At 44.9% G+C, this 19,040-nt stretch overlaps 1 protein-coding gene across 11 annotated transcripts in view; it reads left to right on the forward strand.

Moving 5' to 3' along the window:
• The window catches only part of LOC111255003 (cytoplasmic polyadenylation element-binding protein 2-like), a 256,990-nt gene that overhangs the window by 35,197 nt on the left and 202,753 nt on the right, over positions 1-19,040 (forward strand). The window lies entirely within an intron of this gene.

The following is a 19,040-nucleotide window of genomic DNA, read 5'->3' on the forward strand; positions in this document are numbered from 1 at the left end:
TACCAGCATTCTATAAAAGCCTGCATAAATCGCTAGCCGTCTATCGCCGACGCCATCTCCGCCAGGCACCGGTTCCTTTTTCTTCCCCCTTTTTTTCGTACACATTAGCCCGCATCACTGTATTCGTCGACATTCGTCGCGTTCTATGTTTGTACCGTGCATAAGCGTTTTTATCTATTGGCAAGCATCTGCCGTCAATTCGGATCGGTAGCCGACTCCTTCTGTCTCGCCATTCGTTTCCACCCGACCAACAAGAAATGCGCAAAAGCTGTTTGCGACAGACCTGCCCGGCTACGATGGCAGCCATCCGGTCTCTCGCTTGAACCCTTACCTCCATCCACCGACTTATCGTCTTCGTAGTCGACGAATAAGCAGACGCTCAGACAGACAAGCCATCACCGATGGTGTAACTAGTAAAATGTGCGACCAATCAGAAAAGGGTAGAGAAGAACAACAGGGGTAAGGGGATGACGGGGAGCCTAGTTCCTCTAGCCCATCCGCGCGCATCAGCCAGTTCGTTTGACAGTTGGTAGTAATTCCGATGAAAGCTCGCGCACTTCTCGATAAAACGCCAGAGCTCGGCTGTTGGGCTGTGGGGGATATTCTTGCGAGCAGGAAAACTGCTGGCAGCATCCAGCAGACTGGTCCGCGTGATAGCTTAATAGGTAACGTATTTGCCTGCTAGTCTTAGGGACACGTAGTACTCTAGGTTCGAATCTGGGTGCAGACGAACTTCGTTTCATTCTGGGAGCCAGCCATCTGATGGGATGCCTAACGGCGATGCCGGACGTAAAACTCGAAACCTAGAGGTCTAGCAGGCTGAAGCCACCTGTCGAAAGGAGAAGAAAGTGAGTTTTTAAGCACACGTCACATTTAGCATCAGCATTGAAATCATGGGAGATCTGCAGATAGAAATAGATAGACATACATGCACACAAAACACACGTTACCTGCAAGTGTATGCGAATGAGGTGTTGAATAGTACTGAAGAGAGCGGGGCGTGAGGTGCGAAGAAAATAAATTAAAATGCAGTAGGCTGCTTCAATCCAATGCCAGCGCAAGTCACAGTTTCTTTGACATATAGGTGCACTTCAGCGTTAAACCGATTTCCTTGGTTTCCACCTTCTGTTTAAAAAGCTGGCGTTCTTGTGCTCAATTGAACAGTTGTTCCTCTTTCTCTATCTATGTCACATTTTCTCACAGGATTCGATTCTTGTCTCATGCATAGTCACTGCAGTAGGGCCCTTCCTGGTTGTCACAGCCATTTGACAGATACAGATTCTGAGAGCCGAATTACCTTAATAGATCGGTGCAGTAACAGTAGCTGTACCCAAGATGCCTACGCTCGATACCATGCTTATCTAAAAGCTAGCTAGAAGCAAGTATAATTAAGCGTTTTCGTTTCACGGCTTTGAAACTTGTTGTTATTATTTGGGAAGCTTGTTCCTGCGATAATTGATCGGTTGACTCACGTCAACAACAAGGACAGAGCAATCTTTATTGATCGCCGGAACGGGTATAGGTTCGAGTCATTTAGCACCAAAAGTTAGAACGATATGTTCATCTATTGTATTACATATGCCAAGTGTCACAATGCCATATGTTATCATGTCCATGATAAGGTAAATGGCGAAAAGTTGAGACTGATTAGATAAATCAAACTGCTCACACATCTGCCTTTTTCCCTGTCGATACAAGAACAGAGGGCTTATTCAATAGAGAATAGGCCACAAAAAGAAAGAGTACTACCGCCACTATCACGACTACCATTCCTTATAGCAAAAAAAACCTGCCCTGTACTGCTCTCGATCGGCATCTGCTAGCTTTATCAGTTGTTTCGTGTCGATAGTTATCTGCTTGTCTTCTAATCTAAGCCCTCGTTTGACTGTCTCTCCGTCTGACGGCTTTTCCTTTTCGGCATTTTTCGTGCCCGTTCATTAAAGTGTATATCGTCAACGTCGTCATTGCAATCGCGTGCCATATCTTTCATTGTTGATTAGTTGGCTAGCCGGCGTGTGTGATTCTACTTTTTTCAATAGCTATTCTGTACGGCATTCCCCCATTACAAATCATATTATATTTCTTGCTGGGGCGAATGAAAAGGCTCACCACGTCGTCGAAAGCTCGTTTTAGTGCTAGGGAAAGATGAAGAAGACGCCGATGCGGAAAAGTAAGGGGAAGCAAGTTGGCTGACATCTGTTATGTTGCTCAGATACCCGGCTCTGAGCTATTGTTACTGTGACGACAGCATGGCAACCTCGGCTGCAAAGCCGCCCACAGCCTTGGAAACTGAAATTTAACGGTAGAGAATTGGTATTGTGGGGTTGAAATGGGAAAATAACAACAACGATACGGCATATATATGTATGTAAAGCTGAGCATAAGGTTTGTCACTGGCAGGTTATATCACGTTTCAGTTTTGAGATAGATAGGTCATAGCTTGTTGCTGTTTGACACGGGAGAAACATATTTCCGCTACGACAGTCAAAATGTCAGAGACCTCTTAACGTCTATTCGGAAAGTCTAACCGTGTCTTCAATTGAAACCTGAACGCTGACTGGGAAACGGAGATAAATCCGCGTACATACTTTATTGACATATGCATCTATTAGATCGGCGGACGTACCTATACGGTTTACAATTGGCAAAACAATGAATAACGTCGAGAACCTGTAGATACAAAAGTGTCTGTGCGAGTACATTCAATAAGTTGCCAAAGAGTATTGCTAGTAACGTGCACGTACGTAGATTATTTATAATAAAACATGCAAACAAGCTACGTGCGTATTGTTGTTCCGCCTGAGAATTACAAAATCATACTACAGGTAGATGTGCACGCTCACTGGTGAGACCGCCGGTGAAAATGCTATTACTTCATACTTTTAGTACGCTCATCGTAACACGATTTTACTCTCAGCACTTGCTCAGCCAAGTAGGACGCTGCATATACCAATAGCTTTGGTTTACTCGATAGTATGTTGGCATTTCTACATAGAGGACCGAAATTTAAGAGGGGTTCTAAAGGACAGATATCTAGAAGTGCCATTTCCGCATTGGTTAAAAGTGCTAGCTCGGCAAATTTAAGGTTAGAATATGGGAAGGTCGATTGTCTCTCTTTGACTGTCGTAGACGGACATTGTGCTAAATTCGGCGTTTCGGAAAATTCATCGAGGTCGAAGATATCCCCGCAAAATGATATGTATGACATAGCATGGCTTTGAGCGAATCACTTGAACTATTTATAATTCCTAGTGACTGAACTGTAAATATATGTCGTATAATATCGGAAGCGATTCTGAATTACTTTCAGAAATGCAGACACGACTAATTGTAATGTAACGGCCTTTCAGGAGGGCTTTCTAGCCATGCAAGACAGTCGCCACTAATGTTTACCTTTACGATTCCTGATTAACGGTGTCGCTTAGCGATCTCTGATTTCAACGCAAGTTAATATGAATTAACTTACGTACGAAGCACTCAACTTAAGCTATTAGGGCCAATTGTTTACCTTGTATGCTTGTGAAAGTTAATAAACATCATTAACTAAGTTCAAGCAGCTCCCCTCCGATGCTGGAAAAGATAATTACCGACACCATCGCTTGATTAGTTAACCAACAGTTTCCGTCTACGACTAATTAATATTGGCGCAAAACAGACTGCTTCTTTATCTTCGGGATAGAAGCTATTGGAGTGACTTCGTCGATAGGAGCTGAAGATTTCAAACAGGAATCCTTTGCGAGCTAAGAATTCTGCTCTTTTTTCACATTTTATGTTTTTTTTTTACGTATATATTTCGTTTGCGCCTGCAATTACCTGCAACAACCTTCCCACATTTCAGTTTTCATAGGGTATTATATAAGATTTCGCTGTGATTCATTCCGATTCAGTTGGCCTTTGTAAGCGATGACCGAACATAGCAATGGATCATAATGTAGACTTTTGCTCTCCCCTCCGCGCTTTCTCTGCCGTTAAACTAAGCAATACCCTGACAGGTCTTTGGCTTCTACGCCTTTCCGTACGGTAGTAGATATACAATGCGCGACAGCATATGGATTATTTATATTGTACAGTTCTGTGTCTGGGCATGCCGACACGAAAGCAATGAACAGACTAACCGCACAGAATAGGAAATTTTCCTGCTGCCTCTTACTCCCAAAATCCCACCGTGTGTACCCTTTCCTATTATGCCAGCAGAATAATCTTTGGTCATATATGACCAGTGAATCCCAAAATGTACGCGCTGGCCGACCCAACGCCACTACCGGCGCCGTAAGTATCGCCACCGATAATCGGTAGCAATGGCCGTGATCGTGATATATTACTAAAAATAGATTCACACAATCATTACAGCTACCACAAATCACCAACTATAACTCAATCGTTATGATGCCTTTGTAAGCTTGTGGTTCCCCTCCGTTCCTCCTATCTACAGCTGTTACTATCAGCGCTTCGGGTCGCAGGTTCGTTTCAACGAAACATTACGCTTCTCGGTGGGTCGATGCCCATTCGTTACTAGTCCCAGTCTACTTCGTTTGGTTTGTGGCCGGTTAGTTGGTTCTTTCTTGTTTGGCTGAGTTTTACCGTTATCGGCCTCTCGCCACACATCATCTCTGCAGTGGCAATAACGATACGGCTAGGGTATGCTGTTGCTTAGAGTAAAATGCAATGCGGTGCGTGATTGAGCTGAGTTGAATCGAATCAAGCCCTAGCTGGCGAGTCCTAACGTCCGATTCTCTTACTCCTTTTTCTCAGCTCCTCCGAGGCGTACAGACGTCCCATTCGTAGCCAGCGTGCTTGACGCCAGCGCCGATCAGTAACAGCCATAGTTGAATGTGGTAGTAGTGCTTGGATCTTCCGATAGCGTGTTGATCAGTCGGAGTGTCACTCGCAGAGGCAGCGATAGACACAAACCTCTTCTGCTGCCTCCCGATGTCGGCGTTGCGGCTCACTTTCGTTCCTGTTTTACCACCTTTTTACCGCTGTTGCTACGGGCGTACAGAAAGAAGTAAGAAAGCGCAGCGTACCAATGGCGAATAGCGGGACGCTTGAAAGAGTACACAGAACGATGATGAAATAAAAGCGCCCTCTTGCTTATACTATGTATGGATTTTTAGTGACGTGAGTTGGACTGCTGTACTGTTGCTGTGCGCAGTTGTGTACGGTTTGCCATAGCCGCCGCAGCCGTCACGTCGCCTGGGCTGCGTGGGTATCTCGATCTGTTGAGAGGCATTACGAGCAGGTAGGTTGATGGAGAATCCAGACAAAGCATTGAGGTGATGTTTGTCCTCACTGGACATATGGGAGCCGCAGTATTTGGCTAGACACGGCACACGGGCGAAAAGAGACAGGCAAGAATGGGATAATACAGCAAAGCACGCACATATAGCATTTCATAGTGGAATGACTCGCGGGTGACCTAGTTGGAGACAGAAGTTTAGTGCTGCCCGGGAAGCTACAAACAGAACAGGACCAGGCTCGACAAATGCGAAGCTAGACAAGAAGGGTCCAAAGAAGGAAGAAACGAAGAAAAAAAGCACTGAGATAGGTTGCCGGCGACGCATTTTTAGCCCAACGAAGACCCAAACAGAAGTAACTGCGGCGATTCAGCAGTAGCGATTCATAGAACGCCCGGGGTGCTCCAGCTTATCGTTCATTTTACCCTACACCCCAGTGGTCCAGCCAACCATTTTCTTTCTAAGTGGTTCCTCTTCTATCTTGCAACGCTTTCGGTAGCACCAGCACGCCACCATGACTGGTGTTGCTTAGACGTCGTCTCTTCTGTCGAGATCGATCAAGCGCAAGGACTAGCGAGAAGAAGGCTTCCATGAAAAAAGCAATTCTTGACTAGCTTGTCCATGTGTATTGACGATCTTCGCTATTACCAACATGAAATCAGCTGTTTGACGTGCGGGAACTCTTTCCGCACCTCCTCTTTCTCTGATTGTATCGTTCTCTCCCTTTCAGGGTGAGAAAAACGTATCAAACGGAGCAATAAGCCCATCATTACCCGCTGAGGACAAGATAGATATGGGGTACGGAGAAAAATGGAATTAGGAGAGAAAGAGAATTAACGCCAACAATAGAAGCTTGGCAATCGACTGCTGCAAAAACCGATGTGGTTACAGCGGTGGTCTCCTCAAGATGGTATAGCTAGAGCCAAAGCGCAATTTGTGCCGGCGGCGAGACTAAGCGAAATGGTACGAGATGGTGATAACCAAAAAATAAAATAAAAAATTCGAGTTCCGTCGCACGGTCCATGCGCAAACTCGTGGTTTGTTCCTTTCTGTTATTTGCTCAGGTAGCTCGTGGGATACGGTCAAAAACAGGAACACTGACGGCTAGCCGATCTCGAAAAAAAAAACCATGAACAATAGAGGTGTCTGTCGAAAGTACGTGGTGGTGGCTGCCATACGCCGAACAAATGGCACATTATGCGCAATGGCACTGGTCGAAAGCTACGAAAGGCGTGTTCGACTAAAAATCCAAGTGAACCTCCTATAGTTATGAAAACTGGCGTACGAAATATAAAGTTTCGGGCTGAGAGAAGGACAAAGAATCAGGTTGTCACTGATTAGAAGGAAAAGGGGACATTTTGTCTTGTCGAGTGTCGAACTAGTCGAAGACCGTTACACTCTCAGGTTTTCTGTCAATTCCGTTATACTTCGTACAAAAAATACAGTGAATGACTATTGTTTGCCTGTATTATTACCAGCACCAGTACGGTCGATGTATGTATGCTAAGAGGTGTTTAGGCCTTGAGAAACATGGTATATTCTTAATTTGCTCGTTTACCGGGAAGCAGGCGTGTCGAAGCGTACTAATACAGAGTAAGCTCATGTGCGGCCTATAGAAAAGTGTATTTAGCGTTGAGCTATGCGGCTCTATCAACCTCGGTCCCTTAGCAGACAGAAAATGCGCTCAAATAAGACTTGTGTTGTAGTGCGAGAGGAGCAACCAATTGGTGCGTTAAGCTACGGATTATATACAACTATGATTTGTGGTCACGATGCACAGTATTTTAATTTTCGCTAGTATAGACGTACATACTCAATGTGTACTTATAAGGTCACGTATTGCACCTCACAGATAGTGTTTGATACTTCTTTGCCTAACTCTCATGGCTAGCACCTATGTGACGACTTAGACACACAAATTCTTAAGGCACAAACACGAGCTGAGTTTGCAAAAATCGGATGTGGTTACGACGGTGGTCTGCTTAAAATGAAAGAGGCCGAAGCGAAGCGCAGCTGGTGCCGGCGGAAGGGATTGTGTGTCTTTCATGATTAAAAAGTCCATAAAGTTTGTTTTTTATAAAATTCTATGGTTTCTCAGTAATTCGCTTGTGAGGCAACTTCTTTTTGCTTGTGTCCCCCATACATGTTTTGGTATAGATCTATGTATATAATCTGTTACTGAATATTGGCAAAATAAAGAGCATATGCATATGTATTAGAAATAGTAATAACAGTAGGATTCGGTCTTAATGAATTTGAAAACGCTGTACCCTATTGACTGATGTGTACTCCGCGAAACTAACATCATACGATTATATGGGCTGAATTAGACTTTCGCTGTCGATACGCGGAATGGGCACCTTTAATATGTGAAGTATCGAGCACCGTCGTAATCTGAACTTCCCAACCAGCACGGGGTGGCGCTTAGTGATAGGGAGTGTTTAGGCTCCCACAGTGATCGGACCTTCCGATTTCAGCTTGTTGAAGCACCTCTTGTAGGGTTGAAATAGATAGAAAGGCGAGACGTTACTGCTTGACGGCATGAAGGAAACGGAGCTGCTGGTTTGGAGGATTGTCGTGACACCATCGTCGCCTTGATCCTAAGTGGCCATCCAACCATTGGTCTACCCGAGACTCTAGAAGCGATAGAGAGGGAGGGTAAGGAAGGGGCATTGTGCGGGTATTGCGAACTACTTAACCACACAGGGAAAGCAGGCTGTTTCGTTGCGGAAGGATTAGGTCTCAGGCCACGTCCTTTGCTTGACTATTTCTCTCCCTGAAGCTTTTTCTGTTACCATTTACTCGCGTAGTCCTTTTCGGCTATCATTTTCTGTGTGTTCCCACAAAAAGCGGTTGCTACTGTTGATCGATGTGGTTGTGCTATGGCCGATTAGTATGGAGATCTCATTCTATCGTTTGGTCAATGGGCCGTCGTTTAGGCAGATACCACTTCTTATGGCGGGGTCAGTGGTAGTGGTGGTGGTGGCTTTATTCCCGGTTTTGCTTTTGCTTTTGCTTTTGGCTCTGCTACAGCCGCTCTTCTTATAAGCTCTGCAACTATGCATGTTTGGACGTATGGGAGCGATATGTGCTGTACGAAGATCCCTGGGCTGTTCGCTAAGCTTGGTTGGCCAATCGGTCGAATATCCGGTCTCGCGGTAGTCATCACCGCTACCGGGTACGTCAGCCTTAAAAGGAGAAGACTGAATTCGTTGCTGCTTTTACTATCTGCAGTGGTAGCTGGCTTGCAGAGCGTAACGCTCTGGTTTCCTCAAAGACATGCTCACTGTCTGGTAGGCCAGTACTAGGCGAACGAGTTTTCAGAGCCGACGGGTGCGTACCAGCATCAGACAGAGGGTTTGGAGCACAACAAAGTGTGATGTGTGCATATGTAACAAGAACAATGGTAGCATACTTACACAAGGCAGATCGGCGGAATATTCAAAGAAATCGGTAAGTCCTTGGAAACTGAAAAAGCACTAGGGCGGTGTCCGCATTGAGCATTGGATTCTGGGAGGTCGTATGTTGCTATGTTTTCGGCAGGAATAGTGCCGGGATCAGCACTGTTATACGGTGGAATAAGTTAATGAGGGGCCACTGTGGCCGTTTTGCCCCCACTGCTTCTGATGTTTCTTCTGATGACGGTTATGGCAGTAATCGTGGCCATGATAGTGATTCTGGGGATGGGTCTAATGATGGCTGTATCGGGCTTATGCAACAGACCCCTTTCCATCGTCGAGAAGCTCCAGTCACGCTATTTCTGTCGTGTTTGCTGTCCATGTTATCCTTCGGCTGCCGTCCTCGTAACGGTAGCGGTATGTATAGCCTAACGGTTTTATCGCCTACCCTGCTTTGAACGGCGATTGAAGCACGCTGAAGCCGTTGGCTTTGAAGACGCAGGAAAAGAGGTAAAGTGGCGAAAATTTAAACTGTTATACACATATGTAATATGCATCTTTCATGGAAACCAGCAAAAATGACGATTACTAAGTATAATATTATTGTGCTGCTACTTTTGCTAGCAGCATCACTGTTATCGCAGGTGGGACCTTTAAGAAACTGCAGTTATCGATCGTGCTCTTGCGAACTACTAGAGTTACCCTCTGTTACTCTCAGTGTTCTCATTATTATTATTATTTGCATTATTATTACTATCTTCAACAACCTTTCGAATTTATCGACAATTAGATAGAACATTTCCGAACGATTTTCATACAGGCCTTTTCCGGTAGCTGCTTATGCTGCAGTTACTACGCAGATACCGGAATTGTCTTGTCAGAACTTCTGCTGTAAGCAGAAATTCGTTTTTCGGCACAATCGTTGCACTTCTCAGTGTGCTACTACTAGCACGAAATGGTTAGAGAAAAATGACGTAAGAAGTCGATAGTGAGCATAAGACCATGAAGATGGCGTCAAGTTTAGAAGCATTAATACTAGCGATATGAAAATGGCTCGGCGGAACCGGCCAGGGCTGGAGCTCGAACGCTTCCTTTACATCTGATGGGCGGGGAGAAAGGAAAGGGATAGTTCGGCTGAACAGATTAGTATGCTCATAGGTTGAACAACCCGAATCTTAGCGCCAGCCAATATCCGGTTTGGTAACAAGCAGCGTCGTTTTTCGAATTCGGTAGGAAGTAGAGCAGCGGACAACGGCAGCCTGAGCATCAATAGTGCAATAAGGCACAGCGTCTGAAACCTGCTGCCAGATTTTGTGCTATTTTATAGCACATAATAATAATATTACTACTGGACATGCTTGTTTTGGCCCTTTCCGCGCAAGTTGTATAGCTACAACATATATAGATAGACAAGAAAAGAAAACGGTACTATACAAAATCATAACTGTATAAAGGATCACTATAAGCTTCAAAATCTAAAAAAAGAATATATTTATTTCATATAGTCTGTGCTCATTTCAGTCGTATATTTAGCAATAAACAGGAATATGCAGTGAGAGAAGATAAGACCCATGAATAATGTGTAGCGGTTGCACCATATTCGGGTATTGCGCAAGATAACTTGAATGGAACCTTATCGTTGGCATCATCGAGGTCCTAATACGAAGCATTATAATGGTAGGCGCAGCAGAAGGTCAGCAAAAAGGGCTATTGTTTGTATATACACATGTAGCTCTTGCCGTACTCGTCTTAAATAAATCCTCCTCTTATTTTTCTCGTGTACCACTCACACTGATGAACTAGGAAGAAGCCGTTATTGTTTAGTTAACATTCGTAGTTACCCGTTTCTTTATTTTAATATTATGCGTTAGGCTGTTACAAGCGAATCCAGCATTTGAACATTTTTTTTAATTAATTGAACTAGAACAAAGATTCTGTTAGTATGTATTAGGAGTGATTTTCTACATTTGTCTCAGCGTACCGGCAGATCCTGGACAGCCCGTTCCCATATGTATTTTTTCTATCTATGGCTTCTCGAAGTAAATCGATAGTGCAGCTATAGTTGCCTACCAGTTTTCCTTCGTAGGGCATAAAAAGCCCTGTAATCACAGGGATTTAGATGGGAAGAACGAATTAATTGAAGACAAAGTTAGATATTTCTTTGCTCCAATCAGGAGGAAATTGTGGTATGACGATGAGGTCTGGCGTTGTCATCAGATTGCGTATCTCCGATTGTTGTACCAACGATCCGTGCATCTCCTGAGGAACATAACTTCATTGTTTATAATTTTCGGCGAGTATCCGATAGTGAAAGACGCCTCTGAGATATGCTGCAAGCAACAACTAGCACTTGACGTTCCAAATCTACCGGACACTCGTAGCGAAATGTGTTTGTTTCTTGGATGACACTGTTCTTTCGCCTGGACTTTCTATAGCTGGCGATAAGGACTGAACTATGCTTCTTCTGTAGCGTCCATATGTTCCAGGCGGGCTTTTTGATGATCAAAATTCCCTAAATTGCCCACGAAACATACCACATGCATTTTCAACTGGGTTGGAATCAATATAAGTGAGGCCTACTTTTTATTCTTTTTTTTTTGTACGTATTTAGATGATAACTCTGTAACATCTTACATATGAAATTCCAGTTTTGCTCGACCAAGCTTTCAGACTTCTACCGTAGGGTGCCTTTTTGGTTAGAAAACACTCTCTTATTTTTTATGTGCCATCATCTGATCACGTTTCCACTGGTCTTTAACACCACAATATTCGTTCTTGAAACGTTTGCACCATTGACGTTCCGTACTTTCGATCAAGACTTTCTTCTTCAAGGTGTTCGCCAGTCTTCAATAAATTTCCACAGCGCCGTGACCTCTGAGAAACCAAAACATGATCGCTGAGAGTTGACTTTCGAGACTGAATGATTTCCTTCCTTCCAACTCACTCCTCGTAGAGTATACTCAACCTGTTTTTACTCAAAAATCTTTAGAAGATTGGAATATATATAAGCCAAATTTTGCCTGCCGAAACTAGCCGGATTGGCTGGTAACAGCCTTATATATATATATATATATATATATATATACTGGCTAATCAAATAAGGTTACCTAGAAGTTTCACACGCTACCAAGTTCGATCAAAAACAGCTCTGCACTGGAATGTTTACCTGAAAGCTGCCTTTTTGGTCATGGCTCGTGACAGTCATGTTGTTAAAGAGCTTTGAGACTGCTGTAGAATGAAAAGACTTACTAGAATACTAAACAATTAGTCTGTACGGCCCTCGCTGCGATTACCGCTGCACCTAGCTTTGGCGTACGGCGAATGCGCTATTTTCGTCACGCACGAACGCTGGATCCTCTCCTGGAGCTGTTGTGAAATCTTTGTGATCTCTTGTGTGTCCTCGATTCGCCCTTTGACATAACGCCACATGCTATCCATCAGATTCAAATCCAGGCCATGGCAGGACTTTAAGATCACTAGTGCTAATCACGTCAGAGACATACTGGCTCATGCGTGGCTACACAGTTTCCATACAAGAACCATTCTCACGCCTTGTTCACCATTTCTGCGGAAATGACTTCATGCGTATCTCTGTTTTTTCCATGATCCCATTGACAAAATGTAGAACTCCTCCAACACAGATGCGCATCACGGCTCATCATTGTTTCGGGTGAACGTTTGACCTTCTGGGTCACACGAGACGTGCAAGATCTTTTGTCAAGATGCCTGTAAACATATTGAGCCTTACCATTTTGGAATGTGATTTATCTTTTCTGTCTCTATTGTCTAACTCTAGAACTGTTTAATCTATTTGAAACCCGCATATTTATGTGGATCATTACGCGAAAGTTTTTGACTAATTTACGACAGCTGTAGGAGAGCGGTGTATAGACACAGTAAATACGCGTTTTGCGACTTTTTAACACAGTGGAGGAACCGCGGCCAATTAGTCTTTTTGCAGTTTTATTAGAATGATCCTGTCTGCACACTGCGTCATGCATCGTGTTCGACTTATTTTTTTGATGGAGGTACATTATCCTTCACCTCCTGGGCTACATTGTAAGCCACACACTTCGATATACCGACCCATTCAGAAAGTTTTCTTGGCAATCGCTTTTGGTGTTTCAGTCTAATTATTAGGATCTGTCGCTCTTCCATAGAATCTCATCATGAGCCACAAGAGCACTAAAAATCATTGAAATTCACTACAAGATCGTCTGCGATCACAACAACGTTGTAATCATCGAATGGATAAGGGTAACAATTATTGCTACATCGTGGATCATCTTCGTCTCGCCATGAAAAATACGAAATCGGATATCCGGATGGCGTAATTGCTCGAATGTTCATACATGTTGCATCAAACTGCCATTGCTCCATACGTTTCAGTAGATTTGTTTGACGGCTTTCTACTGACAGCGCTGTCTGGTAAAAATACCAGACAGTGCCGTCAGTAGAAAGCACAGGGAACTAGCTTTTGCATAAGAAAAAATAGAAAGTTCGGGTGTCGAGATACGTTCGATCAAACTCGACGATGTGTAAAATTTCTAAGAGGCCTTATTTTATCGGCCAATGACTGTATATTGTTTATGAAACAGTACGCCGTCACCCATATGCACGCACGCATGCACAGCATAGCTAGGGATAGGCAAACCAGTACGTTGTTATTTTGTCTTCCTCAGATATAGAGATCTTATGTTGAGAGAATGAGAAACAGAGAAGCGTGGCAGTGAGAACATGTGCGTCTCTTTCACTTGCGTACAGGCCTGCACAACCGCCATCATCATCACGACAGCTCTAATTGATCAGCTATAGACTGCCTACAGTTTTGTGATCGGAATCGAGGATACGGTTGGCGACGTGAAAAAAAATTGCCCCAAAGGCCGAGTGGTAGAGAGAGGGGGCAGACAGGAAAAACAAACGAGTTTGCCGCTTACAATATTAAAACTGTTATCGGCGACTGCCATTGCTCCAACACCGTCGTTTAACTGTAAAAGGCCCTGTAATACGGCGTTGTTTTCCGAGGCGAAAACAACGAAACAGAAAAACTCTCGAGCACGTCGAAGAAAGTTGGAGTGAGAACGATATGACCTAAAGGGTGATATCGGAGCAAGCCAGTCAGACTTCCGGTCGGCTACATCAGGATACGGCGGAATCGAGAAATCACAGGGTCCTACATTAAGGGCCTTTGGGAGTGTGGCGTGATTTCCGCGTTGTAGTGTGATGCACAACGGAGATACAGGTTCGGCTAGCCGGAATATAGGCAGTAACGAAAACATGTGGCAAACGCGCAGGTGAGTGACCGTCTGCTCGGAAAGCTGGGTGATAGTAATAGATCGTGAGCCTCAGTTAGCCCCGATGGTACCGATGGCCGCAGCGCTGGCCAGCAAACTAGTTGCTCAGTAGATCCATGTAGCCTGGTGCCAATCGTGCTGGTTGCTCCCCACAACTTCTGCTGTGACTAGTGTTGGCTTTACAAGCTGTGTTTATTGCTGGTGGATGTCGATTTTCGCTACGCTCGTCAGTTGGTGATATCACTCGGGCAGTGGACGCCTGCTTGAATTGCGACGAGGACTAATTTCCTCCTAAACAGTAGCAGCAGCAGTAGACAAGCCGAAGAAGAAGCGAATCTCGTAGACGTTATAAAACAACATCTAGTAGGAAATATAGTGGCCGAAAAGACGTTAGTTGAAATGATGCCAAAGACCCACCGAGTGATTACGGATGGATGTTTTAACAAAAACGAGGGGAAGGAAGAGCTTGGAAGTGTTGATATCGTTAGGCTTGTTTTGTCCCATTTGGCCATCACTTGCGTTCTCAGTTTAGTGAAAGAGGGTGAGCCAAAATGAAAACGCTTGTACAGAGATGCTGCACTCCAGTCCTGCATTCCCTGCCGTCGCGGGTCGACTAACGAAGTTAGCTGGCTGCATCTCTTGCCGATGGCATGCTGATAGCTCTCGATTGGATGCTCTTTCTTCATATCCCCTCGCTCACATTTTTTCAAGAGTCAGCTGTCGAAAAATGTTAGCTCAGTCTTTCTCTTCTGTTACAGATACTGACTGGCAATAATGCTGCTCAAATACCATCTGTGCAGAAACACACTTCGCGAACAGTATGGCAGCGAACGGCAGTATGGCCCCACTTTAATTTGACGCGCTGCCACTGATATGCGTTCCTGATATGTATATGTTGTCACCTGGAATTTCCGTTTGCCATATAAAACGGTTCCTGTCCTTAGGACCCACCGCCTTCTAAATCTGGCACCAATTTACGAGAGTTGTTCATATGGCCAAACTGGCGCTTCTAGTCGCAACAAGCAAAGCTAGTCCTTGATCTAGCCAATAATTTCAAGCTACGGACTAGAACACAAAGCCGGTGAAACAATTTTGCTTGAAAAGAATCCAGTGACTTAGTACGCTATAATTACTTGTACCGCCACTGTCATTGTTGTTATTGTGATCAAACAATGGTAGACTGACTGAAAAACAACAACACGAAAAGAACAATAGGATATTAGAACATCTGAAACGCCTACAGTTATGGCAGGGCCGTATAGGGGATCATAATACAATCTTCCCACCGCCGTTTCTCTCGTGCTGTTTTGTCCGACCCACGACCCAATTGGAAAGGTTTGACACGCGGCATGGCCCCCCATTAAGTCCTTCATCTACTTCTTGCTCTTGAAAATGGACGAGCGATTTATTGAGGGGTTCTGTGACTACGGAACTTTTTTTTACCATGATTACTACTGTCACTACAACCATTGAGCGCACATCCTGTGTCCTGTGTACGTTCTTTATCATATTTCACTGCGGTTTGTCTCCACGACGCAGATATGTCACAAGCTTGTTTCCTCTCACATTAATCCAGCTCGAACCAACTGCTTGTCATGGGCTACTTCGAGCGACGCCAACAGCTCAATACAGCTGGTCATTGCTAGCGTCACGCGACATCGTCCTGGTCCCATAGTCAATCAGCCAGCCAGAGTTGAGTCGAATCAATGTTTCCGACTAGGCCTTGTCGGTAAAAGGCGCTTTTCCCGAAAGTGCGCGCTGTTTTCTTGGTTCTTTCTTCGACGCTTTGCGATTTTCAGCCTCAGCCGAGACGCAGTCATCTCACTGTAGCCAGCAGTATCAATTTTTAGTTGTAAGTCGTCCACAGTAATAAATTCTGCTCGGACCATTCTTCTGAAGGTCGATGTGCGTCTGAGTGGATGCGCTCTGGTGTGCCTTCCTTCCTGCTGGATTGGTAGGGTGTCGAAGCAAGATAGCACCCGTACCAAGCCAATTTGCAAATTTGCATTTGTCCTCTGTCTGTGGTTCCTAGCTGCTGAGTAGCCAGCCGGTTACCCGACAGCCAAAGAAACTGGTTTCCCATTTAAATTGCATATTTAATATTCTGTCTTTAGGATATGTTCGGTTATTGAGGCAAACTAGTTGGTTGAATGAAAGGGAAGTTGAGGGAAAAAGGAGGAGCAAAAGAAGGAGGGAAGGCGTTGGCAACAGGAGCGCTACCAGCACCTTCCTTACTCCTCTGCCCAAAGGACAGTGGAAAGACAGCAATTGTTACTGCTGTGGCTGTCGATAGCCCGCATTCAATGTGCTATCCGTGATCATCGTCTTTTCACTGGTGGTACCATTTTGCTGCTGAAGTTGCCTTCAATTCTCTCTGCTAATGGGAGCTTCACAAGGATGTTGAACTTCTCCTCAAGCTAGTCTTCCGCTTCGGGGAAAGCAGCAGAAATGCCTAACTCAGCCTCTATGCTGCGCTCGGGGACCTCTATCCTTTTTTACTCTACCGTCAGCTGCTGTTCATGATTGGATACAGGATGAAACTCCGCCGAATCAGAGCACTCTGTATTTTGCCGCCAAACTATTGAGAACCTTAGAATAGGCCAAGTCGTTTATCCGAACATAATCTGCCCTTGTTTTTAGTTCACCAACCAACCAGGCAAAAAGTCCCGAGTCTTGCCTTCAACGTTGATGGGAAAAGTGACTTGACGAAGTCGTTGAACGACTCACTTTATTGCGTGCGGTCTAGGCCGGGCAGTCGACCTTGTCAGTGGATAATTTTCCTGGCCTTCGGGCTGTTCAGTTCAGCGTAGACTGCTTTACCTATGCTGGACACCTCATGAAGAATGACGAGACAAGTCTTAAGAATGAAACTAAATAGAGGGCCAATGATAGCGGGATAGAGGACGACACAGCAGTGGTCTAACCGAATCCTGATTCATCGAGTTTGAACTGTTGAGGCTATCTCCGAGACACATCGAACGAAGATTTAACAATTTAAACTTTACCAACGACGCGATACCGAAAGGTTATTCCGAAGACTTGTTCACACAGTCAGAAGGTTTGAAAAAATATAACAACAACTTGTGGCAGACATTACCAGCTTCAAGTTGCTGCTAACGCTTTGACCTGTCTGCTGGGCAAAGTAGTGTCAGCTACTTACCTTAGTGGGTAATGTATTTGCCTGCTAATTTTAGAAACGCCGGGCATAGACAGACTTCGTTTCATGCTGGGAGCCAGCCGTTTGATGGAATACCTGACGGCGATACCGGACGTAAAACTCCAAACAGAAGGAAACAAAAGGCTGGGTGAGAAAAAGTAAAAAAAAGTTAGAAAGAGAGCAGGAGTGATGCTTTGGCTGGATCTGACGGATTAACTACAACCAGACAAGGACACATCAGGATTTTCAGGCAGGGGTGTTTTCAAATATGCTATTCCGAAGGCCGCTGCTGTTTTCGCCAGTGCTGTCCTGCTCCATTTTCGGAGCGACATGTTCCTCGAACGTATATAAGTAAGAATTCCCATAACAGCATAAGGTGAAAACATTCTAGCAGACAGAGTTCCGCAAATCCTATCCAAGACGTCTCTGGTAACTGCTTTTTTCTTGGCGACGATGACAGAGCGAACCGAAGGCGTCAAATGACGAGAGACTCGAAGAAATCGAAGATACCTTTGACCCGTCATGTTATAGAATTGACCGCGGAGCCACGGTTCAATAGCTACATCATTGATAGCGTTCTCCTGAACAGGCTATTACCATTCGTGCATAATTCTGCAGTGAGCTAACTTCTCTAAACTTGTAGAGGCAAGTTAGCTCGCTCCCGCTGAGTACTTCCCATCGCTAACAAAACCTATGAGCTAAACGATCTCCCGTACGTCAACTTTGATCGCATGTCGTTGGCGATGAGCGGGGGTTCAAGTGTATCGCCGGTCGTTTCAACCCTTTAGTTGTTGACTAATCCCATGTTCTTTTAGACAAATCTCCTTCGTGCTTTTGTCACCGCTGCCAGCTCTGTTATCGTAGCAATTGTCATGATTTCGTTGACCATTCTATGGGGGCCAGCAACATGCTTACTTATGTTACTACAATATAGTGGAGCAGTAGCAATATGACAAGACGAAAACGCCTTCGTCCATCGCTCCCATGTCTCGTTTGTCTCGTTCCTATTGGCTTTGACGCCTCCTATTGCATGAACTTCTCCAAACTGCTTGATTCTCTTCAGCTTTTTGAGGGTAGACGGCAGGGTAGCGTTGATAGGTAAAAGGCCAAATTGACCCCTTGACGGCAGCAGTAAGTTTGACTGTGGTTTTACCTTCAGAGCTTCGTGTTTGATTTCTGGGACGCGTTTGACTTGATTCTGCGGCGCCAACAGCATCAGCAGAAAGTGCAGCATTACTCCGAGCCGACTGCTTAGAGCGGTGAAATCCGAGTAGATATAATGAGCATCCAGTTATCCGGCAAACTCAGCTTTTGGCTATCCAGGCTAAAAATCGTGAAAAGTGGAGTGAGAAGCGAACAATGTGCGAAAAAATGGGCCGGCGTCTTTGGTTAGATCACAGTCAAGACGGGCGACATTGGGCAGATTAGTAGGCGCAGCATGCTTCAGCTTTCTCGCGCTGGCTCCTTTGTTGGTGTTGATAAAGGTGCCTGCAAAAAACAGAGTGAACAGGCGGCTGAGGGCCTGGCTGACGCCAGGACGACTTTCAATATTCGGAAGGCCTCGGGGCCTTACACGCGAGAGGAAGGCATTAAACCTATCTGACGCGGGACAGCAGTTAGCACAGGGGTAGCAGAAGGGTGTAAACTGACTTAGCTCATGGTGGGTTTAGACCCGGTAAAGGCTGCATGAAGCTACAGGCGGCAGCGATAACATACGTCCATTACATTCACACAGTTGCGCTTTCTTTTACACTCTCGCTCGTTGCTATTTTTTTTCTAGGAATGGCTCTGGTCGTTACAAAACCTAGAAGCGCCCTGGTATCACTTCTGTTCGGCGTTGCTTACAATGTTATGCTGCTCCAGTCTCGACGCTTGCGTATGTCCGCATTGCCTGTCTATCAATAGCAATTTAGCCGCTGCATCTTGCCCCTTATATTCGAAGTAGTGAATGAAGGGG

Source organism: Varroa destructor, unplaced genomic scaffold (genome assembly GCF_002443255.2).
Source record: "Varroa destructor unplaced genomic scaffold, Vdes_3.0 BEIS01000007.1, whole genome shotgun sequence".
Taxonomy (NCBI): Eukaryota; Metazoa; Arthropoda; class Arachnida; order Mesostigmata; family Varroidae; genus Varroa; species Varroa destructor.